Here is a 17,915-nt window from a genome sequence, read left to right as displayed (position 1 = left end):
ACGTAAACCAGGGGGAAGTTCGTTCCAAAGCGTAGGAGCTCCAACAGAGAAGGCCCTACCCCTGGGGGCCGCCAGCCGACATTGTTTGGCGGACGGCACCCTGAGAAGGCCCTCTCTGTATGAGCGTACGGGTCGATGGGAGGCATAGGGTAACAGCAGGCGGTCCCGTAAGTACCCGGGCCCTAAGCCATGGAGCGCTTTAAAGGTGGTAACCAAAATCTTAAAGCGCACCCGAAAGACCACAGGAAGCCAGTGCAAACTGCGCAGGAGTGGTGTTACAAACTGCGCAGGAGTGGTGTTACTATTACCCGCGCAGTTGCATTCTGGACTAGCTGCAGCCTCCGGGTGCACTTCAAGGGCAGCCCCATGTAGAAAGCATTGCAATAATCCAAACGGGAAGTGACAAGAGCATGAGTGATCGTGCATAAGGCATCCCGGTCAAGGAATGAGCGCAACTGGCGAACCAAACATACTTGGTGAAAAGCCCTCTTAGAGACGGCTGCCAAATGATCGTCAAACGACAGCCGCCATCCAAGAGGACACCCAAGTTGCGCACCCTTTCCATTGGGGCCAATAACTCACCCCCCACAGTCAGCTGTGGCTGCAGCTGACTGTACCGGGGTGCCGGCATCCACAGCCACTCCGTCTTGGAGGGATTGAGCTTGAATCTGTTTCTCCCCATCCAGACCCGTACAGCTTCCAGACACCGGGATAGCACTTCGACAGCTTCGTTGGGGTGGTCCGGGGTGGAGAAGTACAGCTGCGTATCGTCAGTGTGCAGATGGTAACTCACCCTGAAACCACTAATGACCTCACCCAGCGGCTTCATGTAGATGTTGAACAGGAGGGGCGAGAGAATCGACCCCTGAGGCACCCCACAAGTAAGGTGCCTCGCGGTCGACCTCTGCTCCCCTGTTAACACTGTCTGCGACCAGTCGGAGAGATAGGAGGAGAACCACCGATAAACAGTGCCTCCCACTCCCAAGCTCTCCAACCGGTGCAGCAAGATACCATGGTCGATGGTATCGAAAGCCGCTGAAAGATCTAATAGGACCAGGGCAGAGGAACAACCCCTATCCCTGGCCCTCCAGAGGTCATCTACCAACGCGACCAAAGCTGTCTCCGTACTATGTCCGGACCGGAAGCCGGACTGGAACAGGTCTAGATAGACAGCTTCATCCAGGTACTGGCATTTTATGTTTCCTGATGACATTTGGGAATTCCCCTATGATATCAAGAGAAATTGCAAGGAGATCTTCATAACCTATGAAGTATGGAAGGGACCAGAACTTTATAAGATTGTTCTGAATAACTTCTTGTCACTTGTTGGTCTCAGATGGCTTGCTGATTCTCTGAGAATTTTTAGGAGATGAAGCAATTGAAGAGATTTCTGGAACTATACTGGCAGAAAACAAGAAGTTTGACACCCATGTTCTAGCGACTTTGAAAGTGACTCTGATCCTCTCTGCTCAGAAAACCATCCCAAGATCTATTGGAAATGGACAACTAATATCCCAGTTCCAACCTATCCAAGGGTGGGTTCCACTTACCTTCGCTACTGGTTCACAACAGGCATGTGCAGAGCATCTGTGATTATGTCTGGCAGGTGGATTGGCCTCTCGGAATACCCCCAATCAGCTGTTCCCAGAGGTGAATTTTAGCAACAGGTTCCTTGGTTATGAGCTCTGTGCCTTGCTTTTTTTTTTTTCTGCTTCTGAAACTCCATTTCAGAAAAAAACTTTTTTCTGCCTCTGAAAGCCTCCAAAACAGAAATTCAGAAAAAAAGCCTCTGAAGCTCTGTTTGGGAGCTTCTTTTCTGAAGCTCTATTTGGGGGCTTTTTTTCTAAGCTCCATTTGGGGCTTTTTTTCTGAAGCTCTGTTTCTGATGCTTTTTTCAGCCTCTGAAACCTCCGTTTGAGAAGCTGGGCAGGGCTACATTCGGAGTATAAGATGAACCCAGATTTTCACCCTCTTTTGGGCGGCGGGGGGGAAGGTGTGTCTTATACTCCGAAAAATATGGTCGTTTTTCAAAATCCCTGGTAATCTGAATTCAACCCTGGATATGGAATGAAAACTACAGTGATCGTTACTACAGATGACTCCTTACAAAGAGGGGTGGAGAGTCTGTTCTCCTACACCTTTCACAACTGTGAATGCTGTTGACCACACTATTGACCTGGATCACTTTGAGAATTAATGCTGACCTTGTGCTTGAGCACTTTCAGGATGAGATTGCTCAACTGAAGCAACATATTATTTCAGAAACCTACTGTTTTTAGGATAACACTATCTTTGTTTAATGAAGATGCATTTTTTGAGGAAGGGAAGAATTTGTCTCCAGCTGAAAAAGTAGGTAGAATCTCAAGATAGCCAGGAGGGCTTTTCCCTCAGCTCCAGCTGGTACACCAGATGTGGCCTTATGTAGAATATGATGAAAGTCATTATGAACTTTATGGTTATATTACCCTAATTATCTACAGAGGGCTGCTCTTGAAGACCACCTGGAGTTCTCAGCAGGTCTAAAATGAAGCTGAAGCTCAACACTGTTTACATGTTGAGAGCTGCAGCAGCTACCAGTATGTTTTCAATTCAAGGTACTGGTCAGGACACATAAAAGCATTTATGGCTTGGGATCCAGTTATGTATCAGTCTGCGTTTCCTAGAAAAATATTGCCTGAATAGTCTATACCACTATTTTGCTAGGCTGGATAACTAGGGAATGTTTTTTTGTATATCCTCTCTTTTTACATGATGTGAGAAGAGAGTTCTCACAGTAGGGGTGCGTTAAGTATTCAATAGGTGTTCTCTTTTGGGACAGTGTAATGCCGTAAGTAAGGACTAGTAAAAATGTTCTTTTGGAAAGCCTTTGAAGATTGAATATGTGGAGTGATGAGCCAAAATTTTGAGTCTTTTTGCACTATTAACATTTTACGTTGCTACTGTTTTACATTTCAAATAAAGTATTGAGTACTCACATGGAGAAGTTATTAATAACTATTGTCGATAAACTAATTTTCAGATATTTCTATATCTCTTCAATTCTGTATTCCCAAAGATATTTGGATATTTGGATATATTTGAAAAGATATCCTACCCTCAAAACGACGCTATAGAGCACTGCACACCAGAACAACTAGACACAAGAACAGTTTTTTCCCGAAGGCCATCACTCTGCTAAACAAATAATTCCTTCAACACTGCCAAACTATTTACTAAATCTGCACTACTATTAATCTTCTCATTGTTCCCATCACCAATCCCATCACCAATCTCTTTCCACTTATGACTTATGACTTATGACTGTATGACTGTAACTTTGTTGCTGGTAATCCTTATGATTTATATTGATATTGATTGTTCCTGATTGCTTATTTGTACCCTATGATTGCTTATTTGTACCCTTTGATTATCATTAAGTGCTGTATCATTAAGTGTTAAATTGTACCCTATGACCATCATTTGTGTTCTAAATGTTGTACCTTGATGAAGGTATCTTTTCTTTTATGTACACTGAGAGCATATGCACCAAGACAAATCCCTTGTGTGTCCAATCACACTTGGCCAATAAATTCTATTCTATTCTATTCTATTCTATTCTATTCTATTCTATTCTATTCTATTCTATTCTATTCTATTCTATTCTATTCTATTCTATTCGTATTAATCTGACACATTACCCCACATGCTTATACTGACACACATACAGCTGCATTAACCCAATCTTGTAGTTTAATGCAGGGGTCTCCAACCTTGGTAACTTTAAGACTTGTGGACTTCAACTCCCAAAGCTCTGCTGGCTGAGGAACTCTGGGAGTTGAAGTCCACAAGTCTTAAAGTTGCCAAGGTTGGAGACCCCTGGTTTAATGGGAGAATGGAATAACAGATATTCTGGACATCAGCTCTTTCTATTACAAAACAGCAATTGCAACTTTTAAAAGTGTTACTGTATACTTTAATATAATAAAAATAATGAAGTTACTAAGAGAAAAGGAAAAGTTACAGTATTTATTGCTCCTAAGAAAACAGGCAGAAAGATTTCCACTGAACTGGAAGAAGAAAGGGGAAATAGCTTGCTGTTCCCCCCAACCAAATTACCCTCTATTGTTTTAACATTTGACATATTTTGGAATAAACTCTTACCAGTGAACTCCAATTCAGCCTAGCAATTAAAAGAAGAATGTTTATTAGCAGAATGAATCACTGTATCTTCTGTTCAAGATTCAAGAGTTTTGAATCTTTCATTTTGGAAGTGCAAGGCAGATGGGGAGTTGCAGTGAAGAGGGGAAGAATGCAAAAATAGTGAAGAAATGTGTTTATTGAGTACTGGATAAATAGTAGTCCTTTGTTGTAGCGTTGTCACAAATTTCAATTTCAATTATCAATAAATACAATCATTTCCTACTTTACCAATTTGCCAGAGAAGGATACCAGCTTTTCCAATAATCTATAAATTCAGTTTAATTTATCACAGACCAGTGTTGGATTGACAGTCAATAAATTATCCATGGTTTCCTGGCATAAACTGGCACTGGGTGTCTTATATTTCAGTCAAATTATTCCATTTGTTTCTGAAGATATTTTAATCCCAAATGACCTCAAACTTCCCGTGAACTAGGGCTTGAACAAAAGGCCGCCCACTGTCTTTGCAGTAAATCTGTTGTCTCCCTTCTGGGTCCTCAACCTGGGATCATAGATCACCCCTGCCCAGCATCTTGCTTCAATTTACTCAATTAACTTGAGTAAAGCACTTGTAAGTTTGCAGATGTTGCTTTATTATCAAGGCCTAAAAACATACTAGAGAGTTCAGGAGCCTGAGGTTATGGGAAGGTTGTGGAGACGGGGGAAGGGCAAAAGGGTGGAAAAAGAGTCCAAGCTCAGAATTGTTTTTTCAGGATAGACAGAAGGAGAGGAGGCACATTGTTTCCCTGACAAGTTTATTGAAATCATAAGATATACCTAAGTCTTGCAAATGAAGGAATGTTTGATGTTATCTTGCAGGATGATAGGATATGAAGAATAGGTATTTCACCTCAAGATGAGATACTGTTGTGATTAACAGATGCTTAATTAAGCCATTCATCAAGTGAGGAACCTGCCTAGAAGTCAGTAAAGCTAAGTAAATTATTTCCACCCCTGCAGGTGTTGGGCTGGCAGTTCTATTACTCATGTAGAAATGAGATTTAGAAAATCTTTCAACAGCTCTCCCCCCCCAAATATAATTTATTTCAATTGTATTGCTTTTTATTTCATATGTCAATATTGGAACATGTAGATTCTTCTCCTTTTGGGGAATAGGGGTGGGAATGCAATGTACTCTTGGCTATTGTTCTCTAGAAATGAACCTAAATATGGATTCTGAAAAATATTGATGTCAATTTTATTGCAAAAGACCTATTTGGAGTAAACTCATGAAAGCCAATGTTATGTTTTATGTATGTTATGTTATTTTAGTGGTGGGTTGCTCCCGGTTCTGTCCGGTTCTGTAGTAAAACCGGCGGGAGGCTCTGCCCACCTGCCCCGACGTCATCAAGGGGCTTCTGCGCATGTACAGAAGTGTGCACGCTCCCATTGCGAACTGGTAGTAAAGGTAAGTAGAATCCACCCCTGTGTTATTTATAGTTATCATGAATAAATTAACAAATCAAAGCATGTCACTAAGCAAGCTATGTTTCTAATCATGGTTCTGAGATATTTTTTTTCTATATCAGTTTTACACTTATACACAACACATCATTAAATTTGTTTTTAGGAATTAGAAGATATCTGAAAACAAGGAGAATTGTGACTAAGTGCTTGGTTTCCTTGTTCCAGAAAAATATCTGCTGAGTCTGGAACAGAATAATCAATTGTACCTTGAAGGGCACCAAGAAAATTAATTGATCAGATTTTAAAATAAAGAAGATTGAATTGATAATGTATTTAGATAAATATAAGATAATATGTCCCACCAAGATTTGGGTCAGATCTATTATACTGAAACTATAGAATTTTGAACATACAAATTATTTATGTAATTGTTCTTATAGGCAAAGAAGCATTTTAGTCCCATTTATCATGTAAATGGGAATAAGTAATGTAAAATGCAGCTATGATTTAAGCCTTGGGCAGATTACTGTCTGTGAGATACTGAAACTTTGTTTTCAAATGATTTATTTCTTTTTAAAATTTGTCACTTCCCAGTTTTAAAATCATTACTTTGTCCTTAGCATGACCTTATAATTTGCTAATTTCACAGTTTAAGTGGGCAATGAAATATAAACATATATTAGATTATCTAAATGCCAGTTATTTAAGTTACTGAGATAATGATTAATGACTAACAAATTACAGTCTATAATCAGTTTTAAAAGGCTGGAAATTCCCTTGTGGTCATTGCATAGGAAATTTCTGAATTTGTGTATTTTGAACGTATTTCTGCATTATATTCTAAGGTGCTGTATTTTGAATTTACAACTGTTATATCCAATATGACTAAAGCATTGGGGTAGAATGTTATGAAAGAGCTGTTACTGTCATCTTCTTAAAAAAGGGGTCTGTATGTCTGTATTAATATAGAAAGATGGAAAAATGAGGTGTTGTAAACACATCTATCTTTTTTTCCTATTGTATAATCTCATCTTCCAGATCAAGCTCAGGGAAATCAATTAAATGTGTTTGTAAGCAGCTGAAAGTTTTTGATTGGTTAGAACGGTTTTGTCTCTTGAAATCACACACAACTTCTCCTCCTTGTAAGATTTTTTGATACCTGAAAATCAGTAGTTGATTTCAAATCCCATTACTACTGGGCTTTGGGTGATTTTATTTTTAGTAATGCCTTTATATTTGGTGGACCTTAAGTCTCTTCAGCATGCCCTTACAATGGAAAAATTTTCCCAGTTTGATTTTATTAGTAGTGGATTTAGTCATACATTTATAAATATTACACTTATGCTTAGTCTTTCATTTTTACATGTATTTGTTTATAAAATTTATAGGCAGCCCATCTTACCTCAAGGTAACTCACAGAAATCAATTACCTGCCTTTATTTAAGGAAAGCAGGAATGACAAGAAATATACTATTTCTAGGATCAGAAGCAATTGTAATGCTACAAGAGGTAAAAAAGAGTTAGGGCACATTTGCCTTGCTTGTGATTTTCCACATTCAGATGGACTGATATGAGTCCAGCTGTAGCTGAGATGATGTGCATGAAACTATGAGAAACAGGATGTTGAATTTGACCCCTGCCAGTGCTCCCAGGTAAACCAGACAAGAAACACGACTAGATGAAGTAATTCTACTTTACTGTAGGGCTACATTAATAGAATATTGCAAGTCTGAAAGTACAAACTTACCGCCATCCCTGTTAAGTGCCGAAGCCATTAAGACGGGTCCTTCCTAAATTTGTTTCTCAGATTCCTAAGCCATTGGGGGGCGGGGTCCTACATTGCTTAGTATCTCTTCTTTCTTTTCTTCAAAATCATCCACACATTCCATTACCTCCCCACAGAATTTTTTTTCATATTGATAATTTATATGAGGTTCATTTTTATAGCAAATTTTAGTGTTAGAGATGTGTTGCATTTTATTTAAATTGGGCAGCTCACCAACAAGGAAATAATATTTAGCAATCGTATCAGCAAATAACAAACAACTAAATAATGATGATGATGATTACTGCTGTTTCACTTTTACCTGTCATACATTTATAACACTATATCTGAAAGAAATAATTTTTAAGGAATTTACACTCATAAAAGTTCAATTTTGATCTTAGTATAGGGTAGAAACTGCTACAGAATCTGTAATAAAGTCATTTGAGAATCTGGCAAGGAATAAAATGGCACCTATAGATCTGAAGGTTACCAGTGCAATCTCCTGTTTGTGTACTCTCAATTATGTTCTTGGGAGTTCAGTGTATTTTATTCCCTAATAAGTGTGCATAGGATTGAAGCTCCTCCCAATCTAAAACCTTTAAGCAGTGAGTTAAAACCTAATTATTATGGATGTAGTCATACAACATTCATTTCTTAATACTGTCCCCTTAAGAAATAGTGATTTAGTCAACCAATTATTGTATCTGTTTTAGGGATATTTTCTTAATTTGCAAAACAATCTACATATATAATCAGCACACTAAATACATGTGGTATCTTGTTCAGAATACCACATTCAGTAAAGATTGCAATTCAGTAAAGATTGCAATTAACTGTCAAAATATAATTGTTTTCTCATATTTAATTTAAAAAGGCTGATTTGCATTGGCTTTTCATGCTTGCAAGCTAAAAGACAAAGCCAGTTGTTAGCACAACTACTGGTTATTAATAATAAACATATAAAGCTTGAGGCTTTTCTTTAAAAAAAGAAGAAATAAAGTCGCTGATAGCAGATGGCATAAGCACTATGGCATTCATTTTTATTTTTCCTACTCTTACACCAAAATCTTATGAATGATAATTTAGATTTAATATGAGTTTGAAAATGAGGGTGGAAGGAAGAGAACTTGATCCTACATTGTCTCTGTCAGAAAGACAAAATGGTGCAGAAACAAGCAAACTCCCATAATCCTTCATCACTGTCAAGTTTGGAGGTGTCACTTACAATATCTGAAGGGCACCATATTGTATTTTAGTGGGTGGAGATTGTCTAAAGATGAACTTTAATTCAGATGAACATTATATTTAATTTTGCATATATTTTATATCATGAACTGTCTTGACAAACACTCAGTTTGAATAAAAAAATAAATAAATTTATTTATTTACTAAATAAATAAACAGATTCAATTTCTTCTTCTCAAAACTGTTTCAGTCAATAGGCATATAATCTGTTCATTATCATATATATATAAGGATTGAACTCAAGGGAAAATTCCATAAAAATCCGCAGTGTTGAAAGACATTGCACTTGTGAAGTCAGGAGTATGAAATCATGGTTTCATTTTTTGCTTCACTGTGAGTTCTACCAAGATAATTTGTATATATTTTAGCCCATTTCCTGGACAGATAGAAGAATACTTTGTACAATAGCTCTAGCCAAATCTAATTGCTAGGTTTGTATAATAAATGTAGCCCATAAAATTTGAACTTCTTAACACAAAGTAGACAGGTCACAGACACATTTATTTCATGTGTTATATTGAATTTTGTGTTGTCTGGATCTGTGACCTATAATAAAGATAATAACTCATATCAGGAATGAATTTGCTATAAGTTTTGATTTCCTGTTGTATATGGCATCTTATTCCGGAAATCAGCCTTATCAGGGTTAGCATCTACATTGTATCATTAATATGTCCCTATATGTTTAAATTACTTCAAATGTTAAAATGCAGTGATTTTTCCCCCCAAACAAGTTTATAAAAAGTTATTTCTAGACATCTAAAAATACAGAGAAGTTGGCTTCTTATCTCTCTGTTACTTGGCACACAACATCATATATCGTCTCCAAATGTCTTATATTATTAGGCAATAATACTGCACCTAAATTCACTTGAAAAGAGTCCAATCTGTGGGTGTACCATACATCTTCTAGGATTGGGTCCAGGAAAAAAAAAGCCCTAGGGACAGGTATAAGAATATGTTTTTTTAAGTTGATCAAAGAAATACTGCTTTTTCCCTCCTTTCAACAAGCAGATGTGCAACGTGTCTTGGGAGAGAAATAGAAAATTCCTGAATGATTTATTTGATGAACTCTGTTTTAACCTAGCTTATTGCATGCCTGATTTCATGATGGTGGTTATTAGTTTCAAGTTGAAAATGACCAGATAGAGATTTGTTCACTTCATCAATATAAAGCATTTATTGGTTGTCAAGAGAGTCACATGGCAATGGAAAAGTAAATCTTCCAGTGCCATAAAGTGTGTTTCCCTATTATAAGGTTGTTTGGATGATTAAACACTGACTCAAAAAAAGGCAGGGGGAGATATACTACATCAGTCTTCTGATAGAAAACATTAAAAGCAGATGCATTGCTTGTAACTTTAGGAATTTATCAAATATCCACACTTGAATTAATTTTTTCATTTCTCTTTTCCTGGGAGAAACCCTATGCATGAATTATATTCTCTTCAGGAAATACCTCAAATGCAGTAAGTCTACAACATGGCAAATCCAAACTTCATTTCAAAAGATATTTTAAAGATAAGTAATTTAGGAAGCATTTTCTTATTTTAAAATTTAAAATAGTCATAATCTGACAAACATATAAATAAATTCCAAACCACAGAAGACAATTACAGCCAAGATCTAAGTCCTCTTTGTATTAATAAGAGTGTACAATTATAGTTTAATTGGGTGTTCTTAAATTTGGCATGACAAATATAAGCTATAGTCAATTGAAAGGGATTTAGTTTATAGACTCTACAGCTGAACTTTATAATCAACTAATTCAAATATTCATACATATGATTTTCAGACGTTATGTTTGTATCCTGAAATGATCACAACAAACAAACAGACTCATAATTTTATTTAAAAATCATTAGAAAAATCAAGAAATTAAGTGAGGCATTTTGTTTCAATCTGCAAAAAATACAAATGGGGGAGGGGGAGAGGAGGACACAAAATATTAGATCTGTAAAAATTCGCTATCACTAGTTATCACGAATAGCTACAAGCTGGGAAAAGAGGAAATCAGATTGGCAAGATTTTCACCTGAGAACCTTAAATGCTATTATTTGTTATACCAAACTTACTTTCCAAATACATGTTGGGGGGGGGGGAAAGGACAATAATCAATTAATTAGCCTGTGAGTCTCATCATCTCTGAGCTTCTTGCACTAGCTAATTAAAAATAGTTGTACCCCACTTTCTTCGAAAAGACAAAAAATGCTTTAAAAAATCAAAATATGGAGAATATCTAAAACTAAAAATACATTAAATGTAGCCTGAATACATGAATCCATGTGATGGCTGTGAAGGGGAGCATTTAGAAAGAATAAAGTATTAATGAAATCTCAGAGAAACTTCTTTCATGAATGTTTCTGGAAAATTTAAAAGAATGAACATGTTCTAAATTGAGATGTGGGAAATCAGGAATACATATTGCTAATATTGATATCATCAGACAACCTCATCAGGATGGTTAACTCCATGTTGTTGAAGCTTATTTTCTGGGTTCTCTTTTCTGGTCCCCTGATAAAGGTGGAACAGCTATCATTGTAATTGTCCACATTAGTCTGGAATGATTCTATATTTCTCTAATGTATTGTGGACAATTGCTTTAAAAACTGCTGTGCACATCAGAAAGAAACAGTTTAGTTGAGTCTGACATCTGGCATATAAAGAGGAGGAAGAATGGATTTAATATGTTACATAATAAAATATTCTTATGGGGTGCTTCATGGTTTTCTCCTTTCTGCATATAGTATATAATTGTGTGGTGGTACTCTTGTTTGATACAGGTCTTCTGTGAAAGAAAAACCTGGTACGTGTATCTGCTTATCTTAAATGGCAAGGTGTTTTCTTAATTCCTTAGGTAGTAAAAAGATAGAAGCAGTAGTAAGCTGTAGCAAAGTACTGACTAAAGAATTGAATTAAAAATAGCTATTATTGGGAAATATTGTCATGTAAGTTTCACAGTTTACCAATCAGGAAGCTAGATAACAAAACAGTCTATGAGGTAAAATTGAGAAGAGAATAGAATAGAATTATTATTGGCCAGGTGTGATTGGACACACAAGAAATTTGTCTTGGTGCATATGCTCTCATATGCACCAAGACATAAAAGAAAAGATATCTTCATCAAGGTACAACACTTACAACACTTAATGATGGTTATAGGGTACAAATTTAACACTTAATGATACAACACTTAATGATAATCATAGGGTACAAATAAGCAACAAAGTTACAGTCATACAGTCATTAGTGGAAGGAGATGGGTGATGGGAACGATGAGAAGATTAATAGTGCAGATTTAGTAAATAGTTTGACAGTGTTGAGGAAATTATTTGTTTAGCAGAGTGATGGCATTCGGGAAAAAACTGTTCTTGTGTCTACGTAGTTGTTCTGATGTGCAGTGCTCTATAGCGTCGTTTTGAGGGTAGGAGTTGAAACAGTTTATGTCCAGGATGTGAGGGATCTGTAAATATTTTCACGGCCCTCTTCTTGATTCGTGCAGTATACAGGTCCTCAATGGAAGGCAGGTTGGTAGCAATTGTTTTTCTGCAGTTCTAATTATCCTCTGAAGTCTGTGTCATTCTTGTTGGGTTGCAGAACCAAACCAGACAGTTATAGAGGTGCAAATGACAGACTTAATAATTCCTCTGTAGAACTGGATCAGCAGGTCCTTGGGCAATTTGAATTTTCTGAGTTGGCATAGAAAGAACATTCTTTGCTGTCCTTTTTTGATGATGTTTTGATGTTAGCTGTCCATTTTAGATCTTGCGATATGGTAGAGCCCAGAAATTTGAAGGTTTCTACTGTTGATATTGTGTTGTCTAGTATTGTGAGAGGTGGAAGTATGGAAGGGTTTCTCCTAAAGTCTACCACCATTTCTACAGTTTTGTGTGTGTTCAGTTCCAGCTTGTTTTGGTCGCACCACGAGGCTAGTCGTTCGACCTCCCGTCTGTTTATAACGATATTTATAAAGATAAATATTCATAAATAATTTTCTCATCAAAATGACAAACAGATAAATTCATCAACATTACATTCTGATCAAAATAAAATAAAGGCAAAATCAAAGTACTTTCCTTAAAAAATCACATTAAATTCTACCAGTATCAAAAAAGAAAAAAAAAGGGCAGTGTCTATCAGAACTTTAAAATGTAGCAGAGGCCTTCCAAATGAATGACTGTTGGGGGCTAAAAAAACAAGTGAAATTACTATTGATTACTCACCTTTTGAGGAAGAAATAGATCAAGGGGTCTTCAGATATTCTGTCCCCAAGCTTTAAAGATAAACATTGTTTTTGGAAGACACAAAAATCAAGATATTTTATATTGTCCCCAATGTGTAAATGCTTTTTCAGAATAACCCAGAGTAGACCACTTTACAATAGACACAGGAAATATTTGACTCCACCAATTTACAATTAAATCTAGTGTCACCTAGTAATTAAAACAACACATTAATTTTGCATCAACTTTCATCCTTTAATTGTAACGCTTAATTCTATTTGGATGTGTAAAGTATTTCTAGACAAAATTCAGTTGATGATGTCAATAGCAAACTTCTACAAAGTTATACAACAGCAAAGTTGTTACTGCTTCCAAAAACCATAATGAAATGGGGAATATTTATAAGGCGGATTAAGTTAATTAATTTGTTTATCTCTAAGGTTATGTTATGATTTAGAAAGCATAAATTACAATTTTCTGTATCTACAATGATTACACTGGTCCTATTAATAAGTAGTCTGATCATGGTACTGCCTTTTCAAGGGTATCTTGCTTTTATTATATAGAATGTATATTCCATTTGCACGTAAAACCTTATCCGCATATTCTCCTCCCCCCCCCCCCCCCGCAAAAAAAATTGAGGAAGAAATACTCCAACAAGGGTTTATTGCTTTAGTTTCTTTATTATTACCACATGTGCTGTTCAAGGTAAAGTTATTAAGTGAGATACAATAATTGTCACTCATCCAACGAAGACATTTTCATTTTAACAATACTCATGTGCATGTGCTTCAGGATCATTTTATCAGAAGCATAATTTAAGAAGCATCTCTATAGGCTAGGTCTCCACCAGGCTGCTGCTTCTACTTTTGAACTGCTTTATGTGACTTTCCTTGTCAAACAGCACAAGCACTCTGAACTAGTGATATATTTACATTGTGGTTGCTTCTCAAAAGCCGAGTTAATTTTCAGGAGGCAGCACACTTGTTGGAGTGTGGTATAGGAAGGCATACAATGGCCCTGTTTAGTTTGCAGGAGAAAATGATGTCATTTGCAAGCAAGCTTTCAGCTGTGATATTTTATAATTGTTTAGATGAAAACACGATAATCCTCTCCCCCTTCACATAAGCCGCAATCCATCTTTAAAACTGTGATAATTCATAAAACCTGCAGCTTAATAAACTAACAAACCCCAGGCCTGTGTTATTTGAAGGGAAGTCAATCTTTGATCAGCCAAGCTGAAATGGGACTGATAAGTGAAGGCCTTACGTGCAGGGAGCAGCTCTCCAGTTTGTTATTGCTATTTGCTCATCATCCTCAAGTGCAAAATAAGCACAAGTCTTTCCAAGCCCTGTCTTATCTCTTTTCACTTTCTTCTTGAGATCTCTGTCGCTTTAATCCAGCATGTCTGCTGCTGGTTAACAAGGAAATCCTATGTCAATTATCGCCAACAACTTCCCGCTGTGAAGCTGTAGGGAATTGAAGCTTTTGAGAGCCCTTTTCACACCAAAGAGTGGTGCTGGGCCTAATTAAATGGCCCTCATATCCTGCCAGCCTACCAGTGGCCAAATGATAGATAGCTAATGAATGATAACCTAATTTCTCCAAGAGGTGTTTGGATTCGTAGGGCCAGTTGGATTTTCAAGGCTATTGAATTGAGGCGCTTGTGGTTTGCAATTATGAGGGAAAATGAGCCTGTGCGGAAAGGTAAAACTTGGAAAGATATCTGTCTCATCAGCTTGCTATGCACAAAGCTCTGTTTCACCACAGTATAGGCCAATTGTATACCAGGAAGGATACTTGTTATATATTTTTTAAATTGCTCTGCGGAAAGAGGCTGACCCCTTTGCTCTGAGTGAATTGCTTTGCTGACTCTTGCCACAAGTGTATGGCCAAACTGTCCCATAAATACCTCATATAAATACAATCTCCACAGTTATTATTTTTACAAAATTTCTCAAGGATAGATCTTTGGTCACTCATGTTCAGCTGTTTCAATCTTTCCTTTATTCTTCAGCCCCCTGAACAAAAGTAACTTTTGCATTTGCTACTATATGAAAAAAAACCGATCTGTTATTGTATTCTAGAGGAGTACAATCCAAATATCAAAGTAGAGCTGCTACAAGGAAAATATTTTTCTCTTAATAGATTGATTTTTTTTTATTTTAAGCTGCTACAGTCAAGAATAAATATTGTAGCATTCTAATATTAAGGGAACATGAATTATTCAGTTTATATTCTGATAAGGATTTAATACAGTAGCATTTGGTGAACTATTCCTAATGTAGAATGTAGTGATATGTGGGGATTTATAAAAAAAAGATAAAGCACTGATATCTGTATATTGTGTACAACAGTAACAACAAATCAGTTGACATAGAAATGTATATATTAACAGACATGTTCACAAAAAAAAATCATTCAGTATGATTGGGCTGACTTTTTAATGTTCAGAATACGGCAGAGAAGTAAAAGAAAATAAGCTTGGCTGAAACAGCTGGAAAATGATCAAATCCAGACGTGACTGAATCATACATCCCTATGGAAATTCTTGAAGAAAAATAAATTACTTTGCCATTAAAAAAAACCTGGGCACTTTGTGTTGGATCCAAGCTACTCATGCATATTGTTACATTGAAATAAATAGAAAATTTTACATGATGCATGATCATAATCTAATATCTGATCTAAGCAGGACAGGCCTCAGGATCTATTCCATTAGTCATTTTAATAGTTTATCCTTACAAGGCATCTTCTGGGGTTGATACTATCTTTCTGCACTGAAGGGACAACTGTGCTGTGCTGTCATTCATAAGAATAATATTCCATATAAATCAAAGGCTGTACATGCATGATATTTAACCACCAGGAATCATGTTTAGGTTCAAAAACTGCATAGTAAATATATGAACTAATATGGGCTTTTGTACACAATAAATTGGTCTGTACTGAGGAGAAAATGTAATGTTAAGAAAGTGTAGGCCCTATAGAAACCAAATTATGACTCTTCCATGAAAATAGGTGAGAGAGCTGACATTCTGTCTTCAAACTCAGAGGCAGGCAACTAAGGACAATCTTCCCAAAGTAAAGGTAAAAGAGTCCCTGAGAATTTTATTCTAATTGTTGCTGACTGTAGGGGGTGATGCTTATCTCTGTTTCAAGGCCATTGAGTCAGTGCTGTCCAGACATTTCTGCAGTCATGTGGTCAGCATGACATTACAAAGTGCTGTTACCTTCCCATCAAAGTGGTACCTATTGATTTCCTTGCATTTGTATACTTTCAAAGTGCTAGGTTGGCAGGAACTGGAACAAGGACGGGAACTCATCCCATCGCATGGAGGTTGAGTCTTCAATCTGACTTTTTAAAAAAAGCCTAATCATGTCATCAATTACACAATATCACAGGATGGATGGATGGATGAATGGATGGATGGATGGATGGATGGATATTCAGAGTAATGAGTGAATGAAATATATATGCGTTAGTTTAAATTGTGACACAGCCCCAGCATCTTTCAGTGGCAAATAATCTATGGAACGTTAAGCACAGTACTTAAGAAAAGACTGCTTCCGAGAATGTGCAGGATCTTCATGATAAATAAGTATATGTAACTTCCAGCTAACTGGGATTAAGAACTCTATTTTTTTAGGCCAAGCGGACCTATGAATGTTCATGTTTCCATCAGACTTTTGTATCTTGGTTTAGATCTAAACACTGATTTTAAATAGTGTGGTTAAGCATAATTAATATTGTGTTGGAATATTATAGAAAGGAAAAACAAAAATGTATATTTGAAGATGAAGGAAAAAGACAAGGAAGGTGTTTGCTTACTTTATAACATTTGTTTATAACTATAAGTTAGCTGTTAATGTTGGTAATGGCATTTTATTTATTTATTTATTTATTTGATTTTTATACCGCCCTTCTCCCGAAGGACTCAGGGCGGTGTACAGGCAAAAATAAAACAGATAATACAATATACAATTTAAAATGCAAATTAAAAAACTTATTTTAAAATTAGTCTGAGAAGTTAAAATATAACATAAACTAAAAACCCCATTTAAATTAATTAATAAAAATTTAAAATTAATAAAATTCAATTCAAGCCGGCCCATTAGGCATGTGCTTCGGCCTCTTTGTCAACTTGAAGGACGATCACGGGCCATATGGGCGCCTCTTTATCATCTTAGAGGACGCCCATGGGCTGGCTGCAAGGGGACCTTCTGAAGATCTTTGGCCCCCAGTTGGGTGAACTGAGGATGGTCCTGGACAATCCTAGCTTGACTACTGTAGGACTTCATCCTTTTCCCCCTCCCCTCATCCATAGACCACCCCTCGGGATTGGATATGAGGGGTTGGTGCTCTGACTTAATCATGGCGGTTTTTCATCCACCGCCTAAGAACTATATCTCGTCTGTCTTTCACCCGGAATTACTGGTGTGTCAATTTTCATCTTGACAGGTCCAGGATGGGTCTGCCTGCCGGACTCTTATCATGCGGATATTTACAGCGGCTGACCTTCTTGCCCTGCGAGATTCCCCTCTCTCGCGGGTTTGGCCCCCCACATTATCGAGGGCCCATCTTGAGGATGGGTTTTGGAACCCCGAGAGATGGCATGCCAAAAATAGGAGACTCAGGGGATTTTTAACTAATTGTTTTAATAGGTTTTTTAAGGGGAGTTTTAATGGGAATTTTAAGGGGAGGGTGGGGGGGAGGGATTTGACGGGTGGGGGAGAGAACCCATCGGGGAGGGATCCAGCCCCTGTGCTTGTTCGCAGCACTACTTCATCTGGTCTGAAGGCAGGGGGGGAGGGCTCTGTTCCAGGACTAGAGGGTTGTTCAATCTGTACGGTAAGTGGGAGAGGCAGATATGGTGGAGAGGGGGGGACGTATCGAGAGTTGGGAGCACGTGTTCGATGTCGGAAAGTGATCACGTGCTCCGGCCCCCCAGTCCCCACCCGTTCCTCGGGCGGCCATGATCCTCAGAGCTTGGATCTTCGGCTGATGTTGTGTAATGCCCGGTCCGTGGCTAATAAAGCTCCCCTGATTTGCGATCTTATTCAGGGAGAGTCCGCGGACCTGATGGGCATTA

General features: G+C 37.3%; 1 protein-coding gene across 1 annotated transcript in view; it reads right to left on the bottom strand.

The window, feature by feature from the left end:
* Nucleotides 1–9,797: 9,797 nt before the first annotated feature.
* RAB11FIP2 (RAB11 family interacting protein 2) overlaps nt 9,798–17,915 on the bottom strand; it is a 141,862-nt gene continuing 133,744 nt past the window's right edge. The window contains exon 6 of the transcript XR_009155812.1: nt 9,798–12,548. The gene's annotated coding sequence lies outside the window, so the exon portion shown is untranslated. The remainder of the gene's footprint in view (nt 12,549–17,915) is intronic.

This window comes from Ahaetulla prasina, chromosome 6 (genome assembly GCF_028640845.1).
Source record: "Ahaetulla prasina isolate Xishuangbanna chromosome 6, ASM2864084v1, whole genome shotgun sequence".
NCBI classification, from domain to species: domain Eukaryota; kingdom Metazoa; phylum Chordata; class Lepidosauria; order Squamata; family Colubridae; genus Ahaetulla; species Ahaetulla prasina.
This window is presented reverse-complemented; position numbering and strand designations above follow the sequence as displayed.